We start from the raw sequence: 25,842 nt of genomic DNA, 5'->3' as shown, positions 1-25,842 counted from the left end.
TAGTGTCAAAATGATAATTGAAGTTACAAGGGCAGCTGGGATTCTCTAGGGTAGGAATTCTTGGCCATTTTTTTTTCTTGGCCATTTTTAAAAAAGATTTTATTTTTAGGGGTGCCTGGATGTCTCAGTTGGTTGAGTGACTGGGTCTTGATTTCAGCTCAAGTCATGATCTCACAGTCATGATATCATGAGATCAGGCTCCATGCTCAACTTGGGATTCTCTCTCTCGCTTTCTCTCTCTGCCCTTCTCCCTCCCTCATTGCACGTGTGCGTGCACACACACTCTCTCTCTCAAAATAAATAAATAAATAAATACATGTAAAATATTTATTTACTTTTTAAAATAAAGTTTATTTATTTTGAGAGAGACAGAGAAGGGGAGGAGCAAAGAGAGAGAGGGAGAGAGAGAGAGAGAGAGAGAGAGAGAGAGAGAGAGAGAGAATTCCAAGTAGTCTCTGCATTGTAAGGGCAGAGACTCATACGGGGCTTGAACCTACCAACCGTGAGATCATGATCTGGCTGAAATCAAGAGCCAGGCAGACAACTGACTGAGCCACCCAGGCACCCTATTTATTTATTTTTTAATGTTTATTTATTTTTTGAGAGAAAGAGAGAGAGCGCATGTGCGTGCGCATGCGCACGCGCGCACGTGTGCACACACACACACACACACACACACACACACACACACATGAGTGAGGGGGAGGGGCAGAGAGAGGAAGACAGAGGATTGGAATCAGGCTCTGCAATGACAGCAGAGAACCTGACTCAGGGGCTCACACTCACCATGAGATCATGACCTGAGCCCAAGTCACATGCTTAACTGATTGAGCTACCCAGGCACCCCAAGATTTTATTTTTAAGTAATTTCTATGCCCATTGTGGGGCTCAAACTTACAACCCCTGTGATCAAGAGTCACATGCTTTGCTGACTGAGCTCCTCTTAGCCATGTTTTGTGTGCCATGAACTCCCTCGTCTAACAGTATCCATTGGTGATCCATTGGATACTAATAGACTACCTGGAAATATATAATATATATCCACTGGCTATTAATAAACTATCAGGAACTGTGTAATATAAAGGCTAAAAACATTATTAAGATTGAAGAAACATACTGCAAAGTGAACTCTTTTTTTTATTAAAAAATTATAAAATAGGGGTGCCTGGGTGGCTCAGTCGGTTAAGCATCCGACTTCGGCTCAGGTCATGATCTCGTGGTCCATGAGTTCAAGCCCCGTGTCGGGCTCTGTGCTGATGGCTCAGAGTCTGGAGCCTGTTTCGGATTCTGTGTTTCCCTCTCTCTCTGACCCTCCCCTGTTCATGTTGTCTCTCCCTGTCTCAAAAATAAATAAACATTAAAAAAAATTATAAAATATAATTTATTGTTAAATTGGCAAACATACAGTGTGTTAAGTGTGCTCTTGGATTTTGGGGTAGATTCCTGTGGTTCATTGCTTACATACAACACCCAATGCTCATCCCAACAAGTGCCCTCCTCAATGCCTATCACTCTATTTTGTTTTTTTTAATTGTTAAGTAATCTGTACACCCACCATGAGACTCGAACTCACAACCCTGAGATTGAGTCACATGCTCTACCAACTGGGTCAGCCAGGCACCCCAGGAAATTCTAATAATAGCCTGAAAAAAAAAATAGCCTGAAACAAATACCAAATTATCTGAGCAAGACCTAGGAATTGGAGTGGGAGTCAGGAAAGAAGTGGTAAAATCCATCTAAAGTTTTCATGTGAGTGGAGAATGGGGAAATAAAAGTATTCTAAAAGATCTTATCTTTTGGGGAGAAGGGAAGGAAACGAAGGGGCGAGAAAGTATCTCTGTAAGGCAAATAGTCGGTATTTTTATATATTAGAAAAATATATGGGTAATATAAGCATAGGGAAAGAAAATCACAAATAAAATGGAAAATTATGGGAGAACTCAAAAATTAACAAAAAAGAAAAAGGGGGAACAAATGATAGTTTGATAAAACCAGAAGGATCAGCAAGGTAAAATAAATAATAAGCATAGTATTGACCAAGAACTGAGTGTTATCAATTGCCATTAAACGTAAACAAATAGAACTATCCCCTGAAAGACAGAGATCATCAGATTGAGTTAAAAATGAACCCAGGTAAGTACTGTATATAAGAAACATGTATTTTTTTAATGTTTATTTATTTTTTGAAAGAGAGAGAGAAAGAGAGAGAGACTGTGAGCAGGGAAGTGGGAGAGAGAGAGGGAGACACAGAATCTGAAGCAGGCTCCAGGCTCCAAACTGTCAGCACAGAGCCATTGCAAAGCTCAAACTCATGAGCCATGAGATCATGGCCTGAGGCGAAGTTGAAGTCAGACACTCAACTGACTGAGCCACCCAGATACCCTGTATATAAGAAACATTTAAAATGCAGTAATAAAGAAAAGTTGAAAGTAAGGAGTGGGCAAGGCAAATCCAGCACATGCTAAATAAACAGAATGTAGAAGAAGCCATGTTAATATCAGGAGGAATCTAAAACAAAACAAAACAAAAAAAACAACAAACCCCGCACTCAATGGTATGATATAATAGTAGAAAGCATAACTTAAGAAGTTTTAACACTTATAAATTAAATAACATGGCAGCTAACTATACAAAGCAAAAACTATTAGAGAGAACCTGGCTGGCTGGCTCAGTCAGTAGAGCATGTGACTCTTGATCTTGGGGTGTTCAAGGCCCACATTGGGCATAGAGAACATATTAAAAAAAAAAAACTATTAGAAAGGCAAAGAGAACTGATAGAAATACAATTGGGGGCCTGGATGGCTCAGCCTGTTAAGCATCCGACTTCAGCTCAGGTCATGGTCTCACAGCTTGTGAGTTCAAGCCCCATGCTAGGCTCTGTGCTGACAGCTCAGAGTGGAGCCAGCTTCAGATTCTGTGTCTTCTTCTCTCTCTGCCCCTCCCCGTTCGTGCTCTGTCTCTCAAAAATAAATGAAATTAAAAAAAAAAGAAATACAATCATGTTGTGATCATACTGAAAAAACAGGCAAGAACATAAAGGAACTGAATAATTGAATAAACAAATGTGATTTAATATTCATTTATGGAACCTACCATCCCCTGAATATCATTTTTTAAATATGCACATGAATCACTTACAAAATTAGACCATATACGTGGGTCAAAAGAAAATATTAAGACCTTTTTTTTAAAAAGCAAGTTTATAGAGCACACTTTAATTATAACCCAATAAAATCAGAAATATGTAATAAAAAGGTAATGGCAGGCACCTGGCTGGCTTAGTCGGTAGAACATGCAACTCTTGATCTCGGGGTTAGGAGTTTGAACTCCACATTGGGTGTAGAGATTACTAAAAAACTAAAATAAAATAAACTTTTTAAAAAAGGTGATAGGAATACCTTTGGATGCCTGCATATTCCTAGATAACACTGAAATCAAATAGGAAATAAAAATTGAAATTATAAACCAGAAAGCAATAAAAAAGAGCATATTTCAGATTAAAACCCATACACACATATATGGTCAAATGATTTTTGAAAAGGGTGCCAAGACCATTCAATAAAGAAAAAAAAAACATCTTTTCAACAAATGCTTATGGGAAAACTGGGTATCCACATGTAAAAGAGTGAAGTTGGACCTTTACCTAACACCATATGTAAAAATTAACTCAAAATGGATCCATGGCCTAAATATAGGACATAAAATAATAAAATTCTTAGAAGAAAACTTTGGGGGGGTGCCTGGGTGGCTCAGTTGGTTGAGGGTCCGACTTTGGCTCAGGTCATGGCCTCGTGGGTCACAGGTTCGAGCCTTGTGTTAGGCTCCCTGCTGTCAGCTCAGCTCAGAGCCTGCTTCAGATCCTTGGCCCTCCTCTTTGCAGTTGTCTCTCACTCTCTCTCAAAATAAATAAATAAAGTTAAAAAAAAAAGATGAAAACATAGAACAAAAACTTCACGACCTTGGATTTGGCAACGTCTTCTTGGATATGACACCAAAGGCACTAATAACAAAAGAAAAAAATAGGACTTCATAAAAATTTCAAAGTTTGTGCATCAAAAAACACTATCCATAGAGTAAAAACGCAACTCACAAAACAGGAGAAAATATTTGCAAACCATCTATCTTGTAAGGGATTAATATACAGAATACATAGAGAATTTCTAAAACTCTACAACAACAAAAAAATGTGATTCAAAAATGGACAAAGGATTGGAAAAGACATTTCTCCAAAGAAGATATACGAATGGCCAAGAATCATATGAGAAGAAGGTCAATATCACTAATGATTAAGGAAATGTGAATCAAAACTATAACACCAGGGGTGCCTGGGTGGCTCAGTTGGTTAAGCATCTGACTTCAGCTAAGGTCATGATCTCAAAGTTTGAGAGTCTGAGCCCCGCATCGGGCTCTCAGCACAGAGCCTGCTTCTGATCCTCTGTCTCTTTCGCTCTCAGCCCCTCCCCTGCTCCCATTCTTTCTCTGAAAAATAATCACCTGCATCTGGTGAGCCCCGTTTCTCTCTCTCTCTCACCCTCTCTCTGCCCCTTGCTCACTTGTGCCCTCTTTCTTTCAAAAAACAACAACTGCAACTGTAATACCACCTCATACCCATTAGGACAGCTAATAGAAAAACAGAAAATATCAAATGTTGGTGAGGGTATAGAGAAATTGGAACCCTTGTGTACTGTTGATGGGAATGTAAAATAGCATAGCCACTGAAGAAAATAGTATGGTGGTTGCTCACAAAATTAAAAATGGAATTACCATATGATCCAGCAATTCCACTTCTGGGTATATACCCAAATACTTGAAAGCAGAGTCTTGAAGAGATATTTATACACTCATGTTTGTAGCAGCATTATTTCACCACAGCTAAAACATGGAAGCAATGAAAGTATCCATTGACAGATGAATGGATAAGCAAAATGTGGTATATACAAACAACACAAGGCTGAATATTTTCAGCCTTAAAAAGAACACAAATTCTAAAAAATAAAAATAAATAAAAAACCAAGAAAAATTCTTTTAAAAAGGAAGGAAATTCTGCAATATGTTACAACATGGATGAACTTTGAGGATATCAGGCTAAATGAAATAAATCACAGAAAGATAACTACTGCATGATTCCACATACAGCAGGTACTTAGAATAGTCAAAGTCGTAAAGACAGAAAGTGTAATGGTGGTTGCCAGAGGTGGAGGGGAGGAGAGATTGAGGAATTACTGTTTAATAGGCATGGAGTTTCAGTTTTATAAGATGAAAATAGTCCTGGAGATGGGTGGTAATGATGGTTGCACAGCCATGTGAATGTACTTAATGCCATTGAACTATGTACTTAAAAATGGTTAAGACGATAATTTTATTTTTTATTTTTTATTTTTATAATTTTTTAAATAATTTTTTTAACATTTTTATTTATTTTTGAGACAGAGAGACAGAACATGAATAGGGGAGGGACAGAGAGAGAAGGAGACACAGAATCGGAAGCAGGCTCCAGGCTCTGAGCTATCAGCCCAGAGCCCGATGCGGGGCTCGAACTCACGGATCGACCTGAGCTGAAGTCGGATGCTCAACCGACTGAGCCACCCAGGCGCCCCAGGACGATAATTTTAGTTCTTCAATTTTTTATTTTTGAAACTCCAGTATAATTAACATACAGTGTAATATTAGCTAAGATGGTAACTTTTATGTGTATTTTGCCACAATAACAAACAAACAAACAAACACCTAAAATTAAGTTGAACAAAGTCAGGGGGCCTGGGTGGCTCAGTTGGTTGAACGTCCGACTTTGGCCCAGGCCATGGTCTTGTGGTTCTTGAGTTTGAGCCCCACGACAGGCTCTGTGTTGACAGCTCAGAGCCTGGAGCCTGCTTCAGATTGTGTCCCTCTCTCTCTCAGCCCCTCCCCCACTCATGCTCTGTCTCTGGTTCTCTCTCTCTCTCTCAAAAATAAATAAACATTAAAAATAATAATAAAAAAATAAAAAATAGTTGAACAAAGTCACAGGTCATATATGAAGAGCATGGTGAAATATTATTGAACAACACAAAATTGTAGCTAGACAAAAAAGAAAGTTTTTGTTCTTGGGTAACAATGTTATGAAAACAAAGAATATTTTTATTTTTTAAAGTTTATTTATTTATTTTTGAGAGAGAAAAAGAGAGAGAAAGAGAGCTGGGGAGGTGCAGAGAGAAAGGGAAAGAGAGTGCTGTCAGCACAGAGCCCGATGCAGGGCTCAGACCCACAAACCACGAGATCATGATCTGAGCCGGAACCAAGAGTTGATGCCTAACCCACTGAGCCATCCAGGAGCCCCCATTTGGGAAGTATATTGAATTGAATTGTTAAAATACTATTAAATCCATATGGAAGAATATAGGCCTTAGAATAACCGAAGAAAGTATGACAAAGTACAGTGAAGGGGGACTAGTTGCTTTACCAGATGTCAGAGTATTCATAAAACTGCTGTAATCAAATTAATATAATGTTGGTATAGGACTAGTTCGGTGGAAAATAATAGAAATCTAGAACTAGATCTTAGTGTATTAGTTCAGCATGTGACAATGGTGTCATTTGCCATAGAGGGAAAAACATGGTTCCTTTAGTAAATGATGCTATTGAGCTGGCTCTGTATATGGAAGAAAATAATTTGACCCCTATCTTGTACAATTATGAAAGATGACTCAAATATTTACAATTAAATATAAACATAAAATAATAAAAGTCTTAGAAGAAAATGTAGGAAGGGATCTAACGTACAACATGGTGATTACAGTTAGTATTACTGTCATGTATACTTGAGGTTTGCTTAGAGTAGGTTTTAAAGCATTTAAAAACTTTTTTTCAACTATTGAATACTTTTTTAAATTTAAATTCAAGTTAGTTAACATACAGTGTAGTCTTGGCTTCAGGAATAGAACCCAGTGTTTTTGTCTCTTACATATGACACCCAGTGCTCATCCCAAAAAGTCCCTCCTTAATGCCCATCACCCATTTAACGCATCCCTCCACCCGCCTCCGCTACAGCAACCTTCAGTTTGTTCTCTGTACTCAACAAGACTTTTTTAAACCTTATTTATTTATTTTTGAGAGAAAGAGCGAGTTGGGAGGAGCAGAGAGAGAGGGTAACAGAATCCCAAGTAGGCTCCGCACTGTCAGCACAGAGCCTGATGTGGGGCTCAAACCCACGGAACTGTGAGATCATGACCTGAGCCGAAATCAAGAGTGGGGGGCGCCTGGGTGGCTTGGTCGGTTAAGCGTCCGACTTCGGCTCAGGTCATGATCTCACGGTCCGTGAGTTCGAGCCCCGAGTCGGGCTCTGTGCTGACAGCTCAGAGCCAGGAGCCTGTTTCCGATTCTGTGTCTCCCTCTCTCTCTGTCCCTCCCCTGTTCATGCTCTGTCTCTCTCTGTCTCAAAAATAAATAAACGTTAAAAAAAAAATTAAAAAAAAAAAAAAAAAGAGTGGGATGTTGAGCTGACTGAAGTACCCAGGCACCCCTGTTCTCTGTATTTAAGAGTCTCTTATGATTTGCCTATTTTTAAAAAAATATTTATTTATTTAAAATTATTATATATTTTTTACATTTACTTATTTAAAAAATTTTTTTTACATTTATTTATTTTTGAGAGACAGAGAGAGACGGAGCACAAGTGGGGGAGGGGCAGAGAGAAAGGAGACACAGAATCTGAAGCAGGCTCCAGGCTTTGAGCTGACAGCATAGAGCCTGACGCGGGACTCAAACTCACAAACTGTGAGATCATGACCTGAGCCGAGGTCGGACACTTAACCGACTGAGCCACCCAGGCGCCCCTGTGTTTACTTATTTTTGAGAGGGAGAGAGAGACAGAGCATAATCAGAGGAGGGGCAGAGAGAGGACACAGAATCCGAAGCAAGCTCCAGGTTCTGAGCAAGCTGTCAGAACACAGTCCTACCCGGGGCTCGAACCCACTAACCATGAGGTCATGACCTGAGCCAAAGTTGGACACTCAACTGACTGAGCCACACAGTCTCATTTCTATTTATTTTTGAGAGAGAGAGAGCACGAGCAGGGGAGGGGCAGAGAGAGATGGGGACAGAGACTCTGAAGCAGGCTTCCCACTGTCAGCACAAAGCCCAGTGTAGGGCTTGAACTCACGAACTGTGTGTGAGATCATGACCTGAACCAAAGTGAGACACTCAACTGACTGAGCCCCCCGGGTACCCTGCTTAGAGTAGACTTTAAAGCGTTCTCACCACACACCATGACTATGCGAAGTGATGGATGTATTAATTACCTCAGTGGTAATCATTTCAAAATGTATACGTATATTAAATCATCACTTTATACACTTTTAAAAATTGTATTGTACAACCTAAAGATACAAATGTGTATGTCAATCATACTTCAGTAAAGCTGAGGAAAAAAAAGTCACCTTCCCTGATAAAGTACCTGCATAAACTGCAGATGCTCAAAACATTTTGATAAAATTTGGATATGTTACATAATTTAAAGAGGAAAATATTTATTTATTTTATCTATTTTTTAAATGTTTATTTATTTGGGGGGGAGGGGACAGAGAGAGAGAGAGAGAGAGAGAGAGAGAGAATCCTAAGCCTTGCTCTCAGCACAGAATCCTATGTGGGATTCGAATCCAGGAACAGTGAGATCATGACATGAGCCGAAATCGAGTTGTATGCTTAACCAACTGAGCCACCCAGGTGCCCCAGAAAATATTTTTTAAAAAGCAACTATTTGGGGGCACCTGGGTGACTCAGTCGGTTGAGTGACTCACTCTTGATTTTAGCTAAGGTCAGGATCTCATGGTTATGAGATTGAGCCCCATGTAGGGCTCTGTGCTGACAGTGCAGAGCCTGCTTGGGATTCTCTCCTTCTCTTTCTCTTTCTCTCTCTCTCTCTGCCCCTCCCCCAAACACATGCATGCATGCTCTCTCTCTCTCTCTCTCAAAAAATAAGTAAGTAAATAAATAAACATTAAAAAAAGAAAAGGGGTGCCTGGGTAGCTCAGTTGGTTAAGTGTCCGACTTTGGCTCAGGTCATGATCTCATGGTTTGTGGGTTCAAGCTCTGCATCGGGCTCTGTGCTGACAGCTCAGAGCCTAGACCCTGCTTTGGATTCTGACTCCCTCTCTCTCTGCCCCTCCACCACTCGCACTCTCTCTCTCAAAAATAAATAAACATTAAAAAATTAAAAAAAAAAAACAAGAAAAGAAAATGTAGGAGACCGTATGTATAACCTAGGTATGAGTAGACCAAGGCAGCAAACTCAGCTGTTAGAAAAGTAGGGGCGCCTAGCTGGCTCAGTCTGCAGAACATGCAACTCTTGATCTCTGGTTGTGAGTTCAAGCCCCATGGTTGGTGTAGAACCTACTTAAAAAGAAAAAAAAAAAAAGTAGGAACTACTTGACTAAATGAAGCTTTTTGAATGAATTTATAAAACAGGCAACAAATTTGGGGGGGAAATGCAAACAGTGAACAGACAGTTAATATTTACAACATAAGAATAATTCTTGCAAATGGACAAGAAGGGAACTAAGAACTGAATAGAAAAATGGACAAAGGACATGGAGAAGTAATTCACAAATCTAAATGCACAAGAAGCATAGAAGAGTGCTCAGACTCACAATAACCAGGGAAATGCAAATTAAAGTAGCAGTAAGATTTCACTTTATACTTACCAGATTCTGAAAATTCAAAAATTCAGGTGATATTTATTGCTGATGGGATTACTAAAAAAGAGGCATTATTATATATCGCTGTAAAGTAGTATGGCCTTTTTAAAATTAGGTAATCTCTATGCCCAATGTGGGGCTCAAACTCATGACCCTGAGATCAAGAGTCGCATGTTCTACCAACTGATCCCGCCAGGTGCTCCTGCTATAGCTTTTTTGGAAAGCATGCCAGTAACGCATATTAAAAATAAAAAACAGGGGTGTGTGGGTGGCTCAGTTGGTTGAGTGGCCGACTCTTGATTTCAGCTCAGGTCATGACCCCAGGGTCATGTGATCCAGTCCACGCTGGGCTCCGTGCAGAGTGTGGAAACTGCTTAGGATTCTCTCTCTCTCCCCCTCTACCCTTCTCCCCCACTTGTGCACTCTTTCTCTACAAATAAAATAAAATAAAATAAAATAAAATAAAATAAAATAAAATAAAATAAAATCATACCCTTTCATCTACAAATCCCCCTTCTGGGTAGAAAAGCACTGGCTATATCTATAAGGATGTTTATTGCAGCATTGTGTACAATGGCCAAACACTGAGATTAAAGAGAATGTTTATCTTTCAAGCAGTGATTGGAGAAAGTATGCTACATCTAATGTAGCTATTAAAAAGAGTGGATCGGAAGTATGCGTATTTACACGGTAAGATTTTTAAAAGGCAACTAAGATATGGGGAGTGTATGTAATTTGTCCAAGATCGCACAGCTAGTAAGGAGTAGGGCCAGAACTCAAAAGGTCTGGGTTCAGAGTCCATGACCTTAGCCACTGTACTATGTTATTTCTGAGGGGAAGTAAACAGAAAGTTGGTGGAGGATGACAAATAAAAGGGAGAAAAAGAAAGATAAGCTAAATACCACAAACGTCAAAGGAGCATGGAACAAAAGGGGAATAATCATCTGGTGGCAAATGTTTGCTCCCCATCCCCCAAGACAGGATGGGACAGCAGAGGCCACCCTCCCTAACTTGCAATACGGTATAGGAATGGTGACTTTTCTTAGGCCACCAGAAGACATTCTGGCTTCCTTTGCTGAGATGTAGAACCCGTATTAGCAGGTATTAGCAATTTTAGCAACAGGTATTAGCAACAGGTACTGCATAGCAATTTTAGCAACAGGTGTTATTAGCCACAGGTACCGTGATACTTTGCGTCTTCTTGCCATCCCTCCCTGAGCTGAGCCTGAGTCTCCTCTCTGCTGGGGTGGCCCTAAATGCCATTGCTGCTGGCAGCTGTTCCTAGACGTGGGATGCAGCAGAGGCCTCTCTTCTCTCTGGCCAAGAGCGGCATGATGTGGTGAAAACACAGATCTGAGGATCCGGCAGATGTGGGTTCAAATCCCAGCTCTGGTGTTGACCATGTTGGGTAAGCCTAGGCCAGTTGCCGCCTCTCTGAACCCAGTTTGCTCACCCGTCAAATGAACTTGTATCACTGGTGAATTACCAGAATTAACTGAGATAATGCGTCTCAAATGCCAAGCACAGCTCTTACTAATAAAGTCAGAAAGTATCTCTCGATGCAGCCACTTATATTCAGCTAGTTTTCCTTTACTTTTCAACCCAGCTCTCCTTTTCTTTCCATTATTTGCTGTGGGACCCCAACAAAGAGAGAAGCTGGGCATAGAACCACCTGTTTTGCTTATAACGTCTGAATCAGTCTTGAAAAATTGTGTACTCCTGTACATACGTTTTAATTGCCATTTAAATTTTTTCATTCTCAGATTGAATACTGCAAAGGAGAGGATTTCCAGCATTTTGCAAATAACAGCATTTGAAAATTAAAAACCATGATGTAACTGTTTTTTGATATATTGAGTGCAATCTAAACACTATAAAGTGGCCTAGAAAGAGAGCTCTAACCAATAAGGGTACCAGATCAGATAGTGCTTGACCAACCTCACCATATCCCTTTTGGGGACATTTGACTATGCGTGAAACAGTAGTTGAGACACAGAAGGAAAAAGTTCTAAGGAGAAACCATAAGATAGTAGCATCCATGAGAAAGAAGAAATCAAGCAGAAGATGGAAGAACAGGGTCAGAAGAGATCAGTAGAAGCAGCAGGAAGAAGCAGGGGCAAGGACAAAGATCAACTGTGTTCACAGAATGGAGGAGTGACTTGGGTAGGAAGCAATACATAGAGGACCTCCTGTGGATGGGGGAAGGGAGCGACCACTGGAGCCGTGTTTGTGCGCTAGAGCTGTTACTGTCTCTTAAATGGCAAAGAACCATGGTTCAGTTGCACGAAGCCTGAATGTACAGCCCAGGATGGTTTTTGTGCTTCTTATCTGTGAATCTTAACACCAATTTCCCATTTCCTGTGGTAAGCTAGGGATGCCTTTGTTTCCTGTAGCCTAGAAGAAGTTAATGCAGAAATCAGCACCCCCAGGAGGGTGCTGTGAAGAAGTGAATGTGGCAAGCGCAGCACGTTGGTGAGCTGTGAGAATCTTCTTTCTGTTAACTATAGGACAGTGTAGCCATTAGGAGCATAGGCTCTGGAGCCGGGTGGCCTAAATGTGACTTTGTCCTTGTTGCAGGATTTGGGGACAGTTCTGGGCCTCAGTTGTATCTTTAAATGAGATATGTTGGTTTCTGATGGCCGCTATAGCAAATTGTCGCAAACTTGGTGGCTTGAGACAGCAGGAATTTATTCTCACATAATTCTAGAGGTCAGATGTCGAAATAGGTTTCACTAGGTCAAAATCAAGAATCAAGGCCTTGGCCAGGATCTTCTCCATCTAAACACTCCAAGGGTAGAATCTGTTCATCACCTCTCCCAGTTTCTGCTGGCTGCTAGCATTTCTCAGCTTGTGGCTACACTAACCTACTCTTTGCATCTGTGGTCACATTGCCTTTTCTTCTTCTGCCTGTGGCAAATCTCCCTCTGCCTCCCTCTGCCTCCCTCTTACAAGGATACATGTGATTGACTTTAAGGTCCACTTGGATGATCCAGGTGGATTATCCTTATCTCAAGATAGCTTTAATTTAATTACATCTTTTGCCATATAAGCTAATATTCTGACACCAATTCGTGCACTAAAATAAAATTCTGGCACTACCCCTCAAGAGTTAGCACAGAACCCAGGATTAAAAGGCATGGTCCCCAACTGCTTTCACTTCAGATGCCACCCAAACTTCAGTCATCCCCAGGCCACCCCCAATTAGTATGAACTGGTTACAAATGTGAGGGTTCCCACAGCCCCCTCCAGTTTGAAAATTCGGTAGAATGACTCAAATAATTTAGGAAAGTTCTATACTTAAAATTAAATTTTTATTATAAACAATACAAGTCAGGACCAGCCAAAAGAAGAGATTCAGAAGTCAGGATGGCCTCAAATGGAGAACTTTCATGCCCTCTACCTGAGAAGTCAGGGCGTATCACTTCCTGACACATCAATGTTTGCCAACCAGGGAGGTCTACCAAGCTTCAGAGTCCAGAGTTTTTACTGGAGCTTCATTATATAAGCAGATTGATTAAATCATGAACCACTGGTTGTCCATCAGCCATTGGTTGAACTCAATGTCCTTTCCTCTTTTGCTTCCCTAGAGGTCAGGCTGATGTCAGGTGGGTATCTCACTGGGGTTTTTATTTGCATTTCTCTGGTGACCAATGATGAATGATGTTGAACATATTTTCATGTGCTTATGTCATTTGTATATATTATTTGGAAAAGTATCTATTCTAATTCTTTGCTCAATTAAAAAATTTTTTATAATGTTTGTTTATTTTTGAGAGAGAGAAAGAGAGAGAGAGAGAGAGAGAGCACGCAGGAGAGGGGCAGAGAGAGAGGGAGAGACAGAACTCAAAGTGGGCCCCAGTCTCTGAACTATCAGCACAGAGCCTGACATAGGGCTCCAACTCATGAACTGTGAGCTCATGGCCTGAGCCGATGTTGGAGGCTTAACTGTTCTTTGCTCGATTAAAAAAATTTTTTTTTAAACGTTTATTTTTGAGAGAGAGAGAGTGAGGATGAGAGGCGGAGGGGCAGAGTGAGAGAGGGAGACAAAGGATCTGAAGCAGGCTCCGTGCTGTGAGCACAAAACCCAGCGTGGGGCTCAAACCCATGAACTGTGAGATCATGACCAGAGTCAAAGTTGGACGCTTAACCGACTGAGCCATCCAGGTACCCCTCTTTGCTCAATTTTTGATTGAGCTTTCTGTCTTTTTAATTCTTGAGTTCTAAGAGTCCTTTATATATTCTGGACAAACCCCTTATCAGATATATGACTTTGGAAATATTTTCCTCCCATTTTGCGAGTATTTTCTCTCATTTTTCTTTTTTTGGTGGTATTGTTTGCAGCACAAACATAAATTTTGAGGTAGCCCAACTTACCTATTTATCCTTTTGTCAATTGTGCTTTTGCTGTCACATCCAGGAAACTGTTGCTTAACCCAAGGTCACAAGGACTTTACTCCTATTTTTCTCCTAGGGGTTTTATAATTTTAATTCTTATACTTAAGTCTATGATCCATTTTGAGTTCATTTTGTGTATAGTGTCAGCTATGGGGCAAACTTTATTTTTTTGCATGTGGATATCCAGTTGTCTTTGTACTACTTATTAAAACTTACTACGTTTTTGAGCCAGTTTTGAACAGTTCCAGGGTGCTGGATACAGGAAGAAAGGTTTCCTGCCACATTTCATGATGGTTCTGAATTTTATTTTAATTTTTTGATTTTTTTGATGGTTCTGAATTTTAAAATTTGCTCTGATCTGGGAAATTTAAACCAAAATTTTCCCTGTCTCGCCATAGGTAACATAATCAATTATCTCTTTGTTACATTTTCCAACTTCATGAAATTGTTCTAATCATGTCCTCAGTGCCTAACGTCAGGGGGCACATCGTCAAGAAGTCTAATAAGCATGGTTAATTAAGTGTCACAAACAGCAGACCAGTAGAATTCCAATAAATATTAATCGGGGTTGTCAGTTGCAACAATAGAAGCCAAAAGTGGCTAACTTAGGCAGAAATGAATTTATTAGAAGGATATTACATAGCTTATAGAAAAGAAGGGAAAATAAAAGAAGTAGGCTTGGAAAAGGAACAGCTAAAAAAAAAAAAAAAGCTAGACAGCATTGATCATTTCTCTCTCTACAGTAGAGTCTGACTACAACACCACCACTGGACATTTGTTGCTTCCAGACTCTTGACATCATTGTTGCAGCCCTTAATGGTTTCAAATTGAGTCTTTACAAGACTCCAGTGTCACAGGTATGAGCATCTTATTGGCCAAACCCTGGTTATTGGCCCATGGCCTGGATGATAGGAGATAGGAAGGGCAAATATTTGTCTCCCTTCAAACTTAAAAAAAAAATTTTTTTTAACGTTTATTTATTTTTGAGAGACAGAGAGCAAGCAGGGGAGGGGCAGAGAGAGAGAGGGAGGCATACAATCAGAAGCAGGCTCCAGGCTCTGAGGTGTCAGGACAGAGCCTGACGTGGGACTTGAACCAACGGACCACGAGATCATGACCTGAGCTGAAGTCGGACGCTTAACTGACTGAGCCACCCAGGTGCACCTCCCTTCAAACTTTTGTAACACAAGTTGGGCTTCTCCCTTCTACTGAGACCAATAAACGAAACCATTTCTCAAAATTAGAAGGGTGTTCAGACATGAGATGGCTAAAAAACCAATAAGGTACATTACCGAAATGAATAATAATAAATATAATAGCCAACATTCTTTGGGAGCTATGTATGTACAAACTCAGATATGGCTCAAAACAGCTGTATGAGGTATGCCCCATTATTAACCTGTGTGGGAGGCTAAATAATGCCCCCCAAAGATATCCACTTCCTAATCCCCAGAACCTTGTGCATGGCAAAAGGGTGAATATTACCTGTCATATAATGAAGAATTTTGGGGTGCCTGGCTGTCTCAGTCAGAGGAACATATCACTCAGGGGCATGAGTTCAAGCCCTACATTGGGCATAGAGCCTAGATTCAAACAAATGATAAAAATTGATCTGCCTTTGTCTCTGTTATGCCAATTGTGTCTCAACAAGCTGTTAGAAAAATTTATTAATGCACGGTAAAATTGCTTTGGAAGATAAATCTGACTTCACCATGAAGGTAGATCTGTGGCTGCCAGCAGTTCCAGACTCCGGTAGCCACAATTTTTTTTTCTTCCAGAAAGGAAAAGAGCATATTCCTCCCAACTTTGCTTTGAAGAATCTCAGGGAAAATGCTGATTAACCTTGTCTTGGGTTATACTCCCATCCTGTTTCCCAGGGACATCACAGGTCTGTGATCAGGAAAGAGGAGACTAAGAGCAATCTGGGACAATGAAAACAAGATTCTGCTGCGTTAGGGAATATATGCAGTGTGTATTTACAAAGATCGGTTCCCGGCCAAGCAGTGCTACAGGGGTAATGGACAGCCAGTATTCAATGCCAAGGGTACCACTGGCACAGCCGCGTGTCCAGAGCTCCGCAACCACAGCAGGTGGTGTCCTTACCACCAGTTCCATTCTGCAAGTTGACTTTGGTTGTTTCTCATTGTGTAGCCCAGAATGTGATTCTTCTCTTCAGTCCTCTCCTTAATTCTACTAGCTACTTAATGTTCTTTTAATAAATTGCTTTTCTGCTTAAAATACCCAGAGTTGGTTTGGGTTGCTTTCAATTTAGAATCCTGATGGATGCAGATAAAGAAGACAAATTCTCCCTCTTGCGTAGGGCTTTTGAGCAAGATTTTCAGTTTAAGGAACACCCTCTGCGCTGACAGAGTATGGCAATAAGTGATAGAGTGGATGCCTTGGTGCTATCAGATATCTTGTATTAGGGCATTCCAGATATAGATAAACACATATATGATAATTTTTTAATGTTTATTTATTCTTGAGAGAGAGAGAGAGAGAGAGAGAGTGAGCAGGGGAAGGGCAGAGAGAGAGGGAGACACAGAATCCGAAGCAGGCTCCAGGCTCTGAGCTGTCAGCACAAAGCCCACCCAACATGGGGCTTGAACTCAAGAACTGTGAGATCATGACCTGAACCGAAGTTGGACGCTTAAGCGACTGAGCCACCCAGAGGCCCCTGTGATAATTTTTAAATTGAAGTATAGTTGACACACACAATGTTACACTAGTTATATAGTGATTGGATAAGTCTATTCTATGCTAGGTCTATTCCTTATGTTAATGCTCATCACAAGTATAGTTACCTTCTGTTACTATACAATGCTATTACAATACCATTGACTATATTCTTTATACTATACTAGGTTTTTCTTTTATAAGATCCTAATAACAAAGTTTTCCTATATATGTCTCTAGGTATCCATCTATCAATCATACATTTGGAATTATAGTAGATTCTTGGTAAATCAAAACTCTTCAATTTATAGTAGCCGTCTTTATCTCTGATAATTTTGTTAACTTAAATTCTATGTTGTGTGACATTAACATAACTATATGAACTTTCTTTTGGTTAGGTTGACGATATGCTTTTAGATGCTTTAAAAAAATCTTTTGTATACTTAATTTAAAAAAAGTTTTTTAATGTTTATTTACTTTTGAGACAGAGAGAGACAGATTATGAGTAGGGAAGGGACAGAGAGAGAGGGAGACACGGAATCTGAAGCAGGCTCCAGGTTCTGAGCTGTCAGCACAGAGCCTGACACAGGACTCGAACTCATCAACTGTGAGATCATGACCCGAGCCGAAGTCAGACGCTCAACCGACTGAGTCACCCAGGCACCCCTATATTTCAATAATAAAAACCCCCAATTTTTCCCAGTTTCTTAATTTGGGGGTGTGTCTTCTTTAAATAGATTAGTTCATTTAGCTTTGGTTTACTCCTGTTTTCTCCTAGGGATTCCTTAGATACCCGTCAAGGTCAGTTATGCACTAAATAAGATTTTCTTTACATTTTGTCTAGTGTTTTTAGTTCTGCTGTACTGAGTATTCTGCAACAAAAATTTTTGTTTTAAGAGAGAGAGAGAGAGCTAGTGGGGGAGAGGGGGCAGAGGGAGAGAGAGAATTTTTTTTTTTAATGTTTATTTATTTTTGAGAGAGACAGACAGACAGATTGTGAGTAGGGGAGAAGCAGAGAGAGGGAGACACAGAATCTGAAGCAGGCTCCAGGCTCTGAGCTATCATCACAGAGCCCAACATGGGGTTTGAACTCACACACTGTGAGATCATGACCTAAGCTGAAGTTGGACGCTTAACCACCTGAGCCACCCAGGAGCTCTGAAAAAGAGAATCTTAAGTAGGCTCCACACTCTGTGTGGAGCCCAATGTGAAGCCCGACACAGGGCTTGATTCCCTGACCCTGGGATCATGACCTTAGCTGAAATCAAAAGTAAGACTCTCAAGCGACTGAGCCACCCAGGTGTCCCTCTGTGAATGGCTTATAGGTCTTTGTCTCATAAACAGAATACCTTTTTAAAAATTTATATTTCCTTTAGACATATAATGCTAAAACCGAGAAGGAAAGCTAACTTAATGGGATATTCATATTTGTAGTTTATCTAACATATTTAGGAGAGAATTCAGCATTTGGGAAACATGCTTCAGGGAATCTGGAAGAACATAATGAGTAACTTTATGCAGCCTAGATGATATTGCTTCCTGTTGAGTGGCCTGATACTCTGGGGCCTTGAACTATCCCACAGACTCTGCACACCTCTAAGGGAACCACCTTCAGTTTTACCACCCACTATGGGTCACAATTCAGATGAAGAGCTTGATGGCCAGAAGCTACAGAGATATGTCCTGACACCTGCTGGTGGCTGAGGGAGCCTTCACTTGCTACAGGGGGGAACTGTTGATGCTCTTGAGTTCAAAAGTTAAACAAGCACTCACTGTTTCATACTTTGGTGTCATTGCATGGATACAAAGTGAAACAGAGTAGGTGACTGCTCTTGAAGAATTCATCATCTCAGGACATGCCCTTTAGCAGGGAAAGAGAAAGACATATACACACATATATGTGTATACACATATACACATATACACATTGTGGTAGGTGCTACAATGTGTGTAAGATAATAAAAAATATATACTGGTCTCTCCCAAGTTCCTGGCACAAAGCTCCTAAAACCCTTGTAAATTCCTAAGTGATAAGGACACTAGGAATATCTTTTGTTCTATTAAGGCGACTCTGGGTGGGCTCCTGGATGGCTCCTGGATGGGGCTGGCCACCAGAAAGAACAAGCCTTTTGAAGCTTGGAATTTTCAGCCTTGCCCCTCCCATTTCTGTATAGAGGGGAGGGAGTTGGAGCTTCCAGGTCGGTGAACCAATCATGAATTTGGGAGGGTACACACCCCTTCTGTTTCCATGAGGACAGAGCTCCTGTGCTTAGGACTCTCTCAACTCTGGCTTGATGTATCTCTTCACCTGGCTATTCATCTGCATCCTTTATCATATCCTTTCATAAACTGGTAATGGTAAGTATTCCCAGGAGTGACCCACTCTAACAAAACTAATCAAACCAGAGGAGAGGAGTATGGGAACCTCTGATTTGCAGCCAAGTAGAACAGAAGTTGTGGGTGGGGCACCTGGGTGGCTCAGTCGGTTGAGCACTCTTTTTTTTAAAAAAAATTTTTTTTTACGTTTATTTATTTTTGATAGACAGAGAGAGACAGAGCACAAGTGGGGGAGGGGCAGAGAGAGAAGGAGACACAGAACCCGAAGCAGGCTCCAGGCTCTGAGCTGTCAGCACAGAGCCCAATGTGGGGCTTAAATTCACAAACCGTGAGATCGTGACCTGAGCCAAAGTCGGATGCTTAACCGACTGAGCCACCCAGGCGCCCCAGTTGAGCACTCTTGATTTCAGCTCAGGTCATGATCCTAGGGTCTTGGGATTGAGCCCCTCTTAGGGCTCCACACTGAGCATGGATCCTACTTAACATTCTCTCCTCCCCCTACCCCTTTTTCTCTCTCTCCCTCTTTCCTCTACCCCCCTCCTAAAATTAAATTTAAACAAAAAGTTAAAAAAAGAAGTTGTGGGTAACGTGGGTACTGGTGATGGGCATCTGAGGTGGACAGTCTTGTGGGACTGAGCCCTTAACCTGTGGGATCTGATGCTATCTCCAGGTAGACAGTGTCAGGCACCCAGCTGGTGTCTCCGAGAATTGCTTGGTGGGGGAAGACCACATAGCTGGTGACCAGAAGTGTCAGAAGTGAAGCATCGTGTGTGAGTAGTAAAGGAGACACACAGGAAGGAAAGACTTTTCTCGTCAGATGATATGGTAAGCTCAGAGTGCACGGAGATTAGTTTACCGTGTATCTCCACATGAGGAACTCTCTATAGCTCCCAGATTTACTGCTTTTCATTTTAACTACAAGAGTAGAGTCTTTCTGTCTCCAGTGCAAATTTTTAGGAAAGGGAAATGAGTTGGCCATCCCCTGGTGGTCAAATGTCCTTCTCTGGTCCAATCACTATGACCAATGTTGGTTGCAAAATACATATACGACAGCCAGTCTCAAGGGATGGTGTGGGTAACAGCAGTTCTCAGAGATTTGGTGCTGGGACCCTGGTGGCAGGGTACTTGGCCCTTGTCTTTCTGTACCACTCAAACCTGAATCAATCCTACCACCTCCTTTGCATAAGCAGCTAAGAGCTGCTGGAGGAAAAAAAGCCACACAAACATTTGTAGAAACTTCAAACGGAACCTCCAACTAGGAAAAGGTCCATGACGGTGGTTGGGTGGGGAGGGATGGTGCTAGCTGGGGTAGCGTTGAAAAGACTGATTTGATGGCTCCAAAGGGACATGATCTTGGTGAATTCAACAAGTTCAGGGTCAGGCTCCGAATTTTGCAAGCTTAGAAACATAAGCATAACATCTCCGAATTGAGATTTGTAGGTACTGATTCACATTAACGAGGGTCACAAGCAACTGATATACAAATCCTAAATGAGAATTTATTAATTTACAAAGAATATTTAAGGGCATATCCTTCCCCAGCGCCTAGTACAATTGTTGCAGGATTTTTTACCACAATACCTGAGATTCGTTGTCTCACCACTTGGAAGAATGAAGAGGTGGACCCAAATGAGCAGCAGGCAAAAGTTTGTTACAATATACGATTAGAAAGAAAGAATAGTAGGAAAGCTCTCTTTACAGAGAGGGGTCATTGGAAAGCGAATGCCTGCGGACTATAGGAAAGGTTCCTCGATTTATAAGGCTCTGGTGCTCTCCCCCCCCCCCCCCCCGTGCTCCCCCCCCCCCCGTGCTCCCCCCCCCCCCCCCCCCCCCCCCCCCCCCCCCCCCCCCGTTACTTCTCAGGTTCTATCCTTATTGGCTAGATAGCTTTAGGTGCTGGGTTGCCCATTCCTGATTGGCTGGTTTCCATTGTAGGAGGGGTGGTCTATGGCCATATCGTTCCTTGTGGGTCATACATTCTATGGCCTACTACTTATTTTTAGTTAGGTCTTTCAAATTCCTGAGGGAAACCTGAGCGGGGAGTAGATGGTGTCTGTTATATTCTTAAGGGGAACCTTAAGCCGGAGGGGGTTTGCTGTAGTCAGAAGCTCCCAGCATTGTTTCAAAGTACGTTTTTTCCCACCCAGGGACCCTCTCTGCCTGTTTTATCCTATCTTTCTCTATTATACAATGAGAGTTATTCCCAAAATGCATTGAATAATCAGAAACTGGTAAACCTATTTCACCAGGGGCCAAGATAGAACTAGTTGTTTTTTTTTTTTTTTTGTAACTAAAAAAAATGTTTAATTTAATTTTAATTTGATTTTGAGACAGAGAGAGAGAGAGAGAGAGAGAGAGAGAGAGAGAGAGAGAGAAGCTGGGGAGGGGCACAGAGAGACAGAGACAGGATCCAAAGCAGGCTCTGCCGTGTCAACGCAGAGCCCAATGCAGGGCTGAACTCAGTGAGATCATGACCTGAGCCCAAGTCTGAAACTCAACCTAATGAGCCACCCAGGAGCCCCAGAATGCGTTTGCCGGACGGAACCCAGGGGGCTTGTCACTAAATCTCTGCTGAGGGTCATCGAGTCACTGCACTCCGGTGTCCAGTACCAGATCTGGCTTCCGGCCACAGCACAACCGAAGACCACCCTGCTGAGGTCTTCCCCGTGGGGGCCGAGTAGGGAAGGAAACAGACGCAGACCTAGCGCAGGACGGTAGGACTCGGAGGAGGAACGGAGTTCAATGCCAGGGCCACAGAGAAAGAGCAGAGCCTGTCATAGGCTCCCTGGCTCAGTCCCAGGCAGGCGGAGGGGAGGACTCATTCATCCAGGGCCAGCCCAGGAGTGAGACTGCAGAGCTGGCTGGCCCGGCCCAGGCCGGGTGTCAAGGCGGGGAGGGGATTTCCTCAGCCTCCCTCCCCCTGGGCTGGGCGGCTGGGAACCTGTTGGGACGATTTTAGTTTGGGGGAGGGACCAAGAAGCTCCTGGCAGGGCGGGAACTTCAGGGCAGGGGAGGCAGCCCCTTGGCCCAGGCGCCCTGGAACGCGGGGGTGCAGCCAGTCCCGGCTGGGACTGCCGTCGGCCTCCCGAGGTAAGCAGCGGGAGCTGGGACGGGTGGAGGGAGGCCCGCGGTGGGGAGGAGGCCACGGGGCAGGAAGCGCCAGGGGGGTCAAAAAGGCCGGAGGCCGCGGGGCTCTTGCGGGAACGAGCCGGCGTGGGGTACTCTCTTGGCAATCTCCCTCCGGGGGTATCCTTCAGGATGGCCGCTTGGGATCCTGCAACTTTCATTTTAAAAGTAACATGTTGAGGGGCGCCCAGCTGGCTCAGTCCGGGGAGCATGCGACTCTTGATCTCAGGTGGTGAGTTCGAGCCCCACCTTGGGTGTAGAGATTCCTTAAGTAAATAAATAAGCTTAAAAAAAAAATAAATAAAAGTAGCATGTTGAGTCATGAGTGGGGGGGCTGTATCTGGCTTCTCCCCCAGGGACACGGTTGGCAGGGACCAGGTCACGCCACTCTCCTTCAAGGTTCTGGTCGATCACTGGCTTTCTCTCCCTTCTTCACGTTTCCCCCTGGAAGCAACCTCCCTCCCCACGTCTGTCCCCCAACTTTTTTCTCCCTCCAACCAAGCCAGTTGCTAGACCTCCTTCCCCACATTAGAGACCACAGCCATGGGAAACAGCCTCTCCAGCTTCTTCCTGCTAGGCGCCTCCCCAATGTTATTTGTTTCCTCCTTCCTGGTACCGGTATCTGAGGGATTGTGCTCATTCATTTGTTATTATTCATTTGTTTATTCATCACTGTTTGAGCATATACCTGGATTCTGGGGGGGGGGGGGGCACACAATCTCTGGGAATAGGAAAACTGGTGTGTATTTCACACGCGTTTAATAATTATAAGCTGGTGGGCAGCCTGGCAGAGTGGAAGATTATTTTGGGGTTGCTCAGACACTGGATTCATATTCCAGCTCTCCTGTTCACTTCCTGCCCCGGCTTCCTCATCCCTAAAGTGGTGTTGTTATGACGGCAGGAGACAACGCATATCAGGCACCCACCTGGGTGCCCAGGACGTAGTGGGGGCCTCAATAAACACCTGTGCTCTTTCCTTCTTTGGCTCCCTCCCTGCCCTGCTCCTCCCTACCGCCACCTCCCCTCCCTTTAGGGTTGTAAAGATCTGTGAGACAACCCCTGGCCTTGAAAGCACTTAGGCAGACTTGTAAACCTAGAATGGGTAGTGAAGGGGAAGGTGGAGATGGGAGAGGGAGGCTCAAAAGGGGTGGGGGTGGGACTGGGTAGGGAAGAACTGGACCAGGGCTGGGACTGCAGTGGAGGGAAAAGATGTTCCCAGCAGGCTCTCCTGCAGTTTCTGAATTTGCACTCACATTGAGCAAGTGATGGGAACTACCAATTCCTAAAACCAACTCTGCCTGGCCTCAGGCTAAGGGCTTTTAAATTAAAAAATAAATAAACATTTTTAAAATGTTTATTTATTTTTGAGAGGGAGAGAGAGAGAGAGTGAGTAGGGGAGGGGCAGAGAGAGATGGAGACAGAATCTGAAGCAGGCTCCAGGCTCTGTGCTGACAGACCAATGCTGCTTGAACCCAGGGACTGTGAGATCATGACCTGGGCTGAGATCTGATGCTCAGTCCACACTGAGCCACCCAGACGCCCCTAAGGGCTTTTAAATGCATTATCTCATTGAATCATAACCCTGTTATGATATTATTATTATCCCCATTTTACAGATGAAGAAATGAAGATACTAACAGGCTAAGGGATTGCCTAAGGTCACATGGCTAGTAACTAATGGATCCAGAATTCAAGACTAGGTCAGACTCTAGACTCCATGCTCTTTGTTCAACTCCTTGTCTTTCAAGTTCCTCTGTATGGGGAAGAACAAAAGGACATGATCATTCTCCCAACTTCCTAGACACCAGTTTCTTGATTCCTGGACATCTCCTGCTCTGGGCTGCTTCGTCCCAGCGGGGAGGAGCACACCTCTTCCTGATTCATGAATTCATTCACTTATTCATCCATCATTCATTCAGTCAAGTGTTCTGTTGGTCCCAAGAGGGCAGGGACCATGTCTGTTTGTTCACAGTTGTGTAACCAGCACTTTGTATATCCCTAATACAGAAGTGTTTGGGGTTGCCTGGGTGGCTCAGTCGGTTAAGCCTCCTACTTCAGTTCAGGTCATGATCTGACAGCGCAGAGCTTGCTTGGGATATTCTCTTTCTTTCTGCCCCTGACCTGCTCGCTCTCTCTCTCTCTCTCTCTCTCTCTCTCTCTCTCTCTCTCAAAATAAATAAATATACTTTTTAGAAAATTAAAAAAAAAAAAGAAATATTGCATGAGTCCTTTGTGGCTAAATGGCTCCAAGAAACATTTTTTTGATACATTCTGTGGGCTCCCTGATAGGGACTCAAAGATGAATAAAACTGAAGTCTTATCCTCAAGGCACTCACAGCCTTGTGGAGGAGATGGTGATAACACAAAGAAGACATGGTACCCTAGACAGGAGCAGAGCCTGGAGAGGGAACTATGAGGGGCATTTAATTCTACCGTGTTGGCTTTGTTCTCTACTGTATCCAGGGCTTAGCCAATGGCAGGCTCATGGTCGATGTTCAGTAAGGCTTTGCAGAGGAGGTGTTTAGGACAGGGTCTTGAAGGGGTTGTTAGAACTTCACCAGGTGAACAAATTGGGGAGGGAAGATTCTGGCAGAGAGAGATGCTCATGAAAAGGCTTAATGCAAGGTGGGAGCTGGGATCGCTAGGGACTCAGTATGGCTGAAGCGGAGTATATATGGAAGAATGGCAAGAAATGAGGATGGATAAATAGGCAGGGCTCAGGTCATGAGCCTTGTCAAGGACACTAGATTTTATCCCAAGGGTATTGGGTAACTATTGAAGGGATTTAGCAAAAGGAGGACACCATCTGATTTGTATTTCAGAAGTGTGGCTGATGCATGGGAGTCACGGAAATGGCGCCAAGATCTCTAGGCCTAACAGAGCTCCTACCTGTCTGAGCAAATGAACCTTTCTTTTTAGGATCTGGGTTAGGACTTCCTATTTTGGGCTTCATAATGGTTCATGAAGGGCCTCCTAACTTGCCTTGTGTCCTGATCTACTGGTGCTTTGTCCTCAGCTGTTTGCTGGGTTACAGCCAATCCATTCTTTTTTTTTTTTTTTTTAAGTTTATTTATTTATTTTGAGAGAGAGACAGGGTGGGGGGGGGGGAGAAAGAGAGAGAATGAATGGGGGAGGGGCAGCGAGAGAGGGACAGAGAGAGAATCCCAAGCAGGCTCTGCACTGTCAGCGCAGAGCCTGATGCGGGGCTCGAACATATGAACCGTGAGATCATGACCTGAGCCAAATTCAAGAGATGCTTAACTAACTGAGCCACCCAGGTGCCCCTGATCTATTCTTTCTAATAAAAGTATTGAAATATACAAATGATTTACATTTGCATAATTGGGAGCAAATTTTGGGGTATACTGCTTGCTAATTTGTGCTTTCTTACGTAAAGGAGAGAGAAGGAGTTGTAGGCGGGACACCAGGAATTATATTAGGCTCTGAATATGCCCTGGAGTTTGTGTTAAATATGGAACTGGGGGTATGTGGGCATGGATAGCTTTCAGAGAATCAGTTTCCAGACCTTCAGATTCTATAGGTATTTCCTAATAGCATTCTGCTTGACTGGATTCTTTTAAGTTATCCTTGTGAACTCTCTTCCTTCCTTCCTTCCTTCCTTCCTTCCTTCCTTCCT

The 25,842-nt window shown here is 42.7% G+C and overlaps 1 protein-coding gene across 2 annotated transcripts in view; it reads left to right on the top strand.

The window, feature by feature from the left end:
• The first annotated feature begins 21,891 nt into the window (after nucleotides 1-21,891).
• Nucleotides 21,892-25,842, top strand: part of RHBDL2 (rhomboid like 2) — a 55,085-nt gene continuing 51,134 nt past the window's right edge. For both annotated transcript variants that reach the window (XM_023258506.2, XM_023258505.2), the window contains exon 1: nucleotides 21,892-22,169. The gene's annotated coding sequence lies outside the window, so the exon portion shown is untranslated. The remainder of the gene's footprint in view (nucleotides 22,170-25,842) is intronic.

This window comes from Felis catus, chromosome C1, assembly GCF_018350175.1.
Source record: "Felis catus isolate Fca126 chromosome C1, F.catus_Fca126_mat1.0, whole genome shotgun sequence".
NCBI classification, from domain to species: Eukaryota; Metazoa; Chordata; class Mammalia; order Carnivora; family Felidae; genus Felis; species Felis catus.
The sequence above is the reverse complement of the archived record's forward strand: the minus strand, read 5'-3'. Positions and strand labels throughout refer to the sequence as shown.